The sequence below is a fragment of the Limulus polyphemus genome, unplaced genomic scaffold (assembly GCF_000517525.1).
Source record: "Limulus polyphemus unplaced genomic scaffold, Limulus_polyphemus-2.1.2 Scaffold8529, whole genome shotgun sequence".
NCBI classification, from domain to species: Eukaryota; Metazoa; Arthropoda; class Merostomata; order Xiphosura; family Limulidae; genus Limulus; species Limulus polyphemus.
The window spans coordinates 23,692-26,271 of NW_013674139.1; the positions used below are offsets into that span (position 1 = coordinate 23,692).

The 2,580-nt window shown below is 31.2% G+C and overlaps 1 long non-coding RNA gene across 1 annotated transcript; it reads right to left on the minus strand.

The window, feature by feature from the left end:
* On the minus strand, positions 1–2,107 carry LOC111083199. The gene is made up of 3 exons (XR_002608867.1): positions 1,995–2,107; positions 1,680–1,757; positions 1–779 (listed from the first exon to the last, which is right to left on the minus strand). It is a non-coding gene; the product is annotated as an uncharacterized LOC111083199 (long non-coding RNA).
* Between the last annotated feature and the right edge of the window lie 473 nt (positions 2,108–2,580).

Here is a 2,580-nt window from a genome sequence, read left to right on the forward strand (position 1 = left end):
TGAATATTGTACGAATCTTTATTAAACAACAGGTTTAAGAAACTCTTTGATACACATCGTCATGCCACTGTACAAAAAAAAACAAAAAACATTTCATACAAACAGAAAAAAGAGATTAAAAACTTGAAATGTACATGCTCAGGGAATTGCAAAAAGGTTGCATGAACATGTTAAGATATTTAAATTATATCATAACAAAGTTAACTAATGTTAAAAATTTGAAATGCTGATTGTATTAAACTATATGATTAAATCTATTTCTTTTTGTTTAATTATCCTGTCTAATAGTGTTGGACTACATACCGATAACATTTTGGAAACTGTTCCCGTTGTTGTTTAGAAACTTATAAGTTAAGAGTGACTGCAAGCTTTATTCTAAGGCTTTTTATTTTTATAGTTACAGATTGTTAATAATTTATCAGTTTGTCTGAGCAACAAAGGACCCTAGTGTAACATTTTGAATTATGGAATCAAGACAAAGGAATACCGAGTGGAATGAAATTGATTTACGTTTCTAGAAGAAACCAAATCTGTATTAGAATATCAAGAATATGAACTGATGGAGAAAACCAAGATCATAAAAGGAAACTAAAGTTATTGATCACTGTAGTGAATTTGGAATGTTCACGTCACCAAAAACTATAATCTTACAAGCAGAGGATGAAAACTGATAGAAACAACAAAAATCACGAGCCATACAAAGACAGGGCTTGGACTATCTTCGGGTCTTGTTTGGATCCTTCCTGGAATTCCTCCATTGACAGTTTGTTGTCTTGATTCTAGGACAAAAAAAATGTAGATTCTATCCATGTTTGAAAAACCCAGTATCAGAAGTTTAACCTTTGTGATGTTCGTAACATATGCTTGAAAGTTCACCGCTAAATCTCAACATAACATTTCTAAGAAGAAATTGGTCGATATTATTTTATCCTAAAATATATTTTATTTTCGTTCATTCAATGATACTTCAAAATACGTCCACGAAATATATGAAACATCTAGCTTTAACTGTTCAAACCCTCGCTGAAATACCTCAACGTTTTTCTACTTTTATGTTCTTGTTTTAACAAAATAAAGATATCACCCTACTTTTAAGTAATTTTCTTCTGAAGAATTATCAGGTCCAAAGTTAATGACTTTTAGAATAAGACTGACTTGAGTGGCTTTAGATCATTCTTTTGTACATTCGGGGTCTTGTTGCCTTCGTTCTAGGAAATTAAATCAACTCGAATTTAGTCTTTTTACAACTACGGATTTTAAACAAATTCATAGTTTCTCTGAGCAACGAAAGTGTCATGATGTAATGAGCCAAATCAATAGACCCTAATAACACGTGACAAAAAAAAGTGATTTGTTTAATGATCCAAACCAACAAAAATTCTTCAAACTTTTTAAAAGCATAATTGAACTTTGCAGTGTTCACGTTTATTTCATGACTGCTCTTACTTGTCATTCTATTTTATAAAACAAAAAATGATCATAAATCACGAAATATTTTTGGTTCTGTTTATTATTTAAATAAGACATTCATCTATATGATGGAAAATAAAGATAATTGTAAATTCTCTATTAAGATAAAACAATTTTAAATACTCGTATGTTGTAAAATATATAATAAATTTTCTCTTGTATTTTTCTTAATAACTTATTCAAAGCCATACTCTGCATTACTTACTAACCTTGTCAAGCTGTTCAAATATCTTGTCTACTCTTCTTTTAGGGTTAGCTTCATCGTCTTCTGGTTGAGTTTTACTACCCTGGGAATGATAATAGTTTACTTTGAATGTACGTTTTAACAAAGATCGAATCAACGCATAATCCTGCCTTACAGCTTTACACAATTTGGAAACTTGAACTCGGATCGCCGACATCCCGTAAACATTCTTTAAATTCGTTTTGCAACTATGCATTTCGAAACTAAGTAAAAGATATAATCAAAAGTCACAGAAATATTAACAAATTTCTAGTATCTAAAGTGAAGCAAAAACAATCACCGATGTTTAATAATCCCTAGAAACGTTCAAGCATTTTGTAAAATGTCTTTAGATATTACCAATATAAGTTTATAAAACTTCTGAACATAATTATAGGCCAAGTGAAATACAAATTGGTTCTCAACTGAAAAACGATATCAAACCCACCAGGGGATCTACCTTTTATTACTTGTCACGTTGCTAAGCAACTGTTTACCGATAAAGTAGCGTTCATTCACTGGAAGTGAGGGCAGATGTTTGTCAAGTTCATTTAGCCTAAAACTTACAATCTTCCTCGTAAAGCCATAATGATCTTCCGCGAGCGGGATGAAGAGAAACTTAACGTTTCTGACCACCCCACGTTATTTCCCGAAGTTTCTAGTTAACTCCTGGATACATCAAGACCGAAACATCTGCCAATAGATATGTTTGTTTACTGGGAGTTCAGCCCAATTAGTCGGTTTTCTGGCATGTGCGATTGATTTTTTTTTCTCCTTCTCATATATTGATGAGAATATTGTTTAGAATAAATAAATACCGGTTGGAGAGTAACTGGGAATTAAGTCACGTCAAAATTTCAAGTTTTAAAAATTTATAACTTATGTTT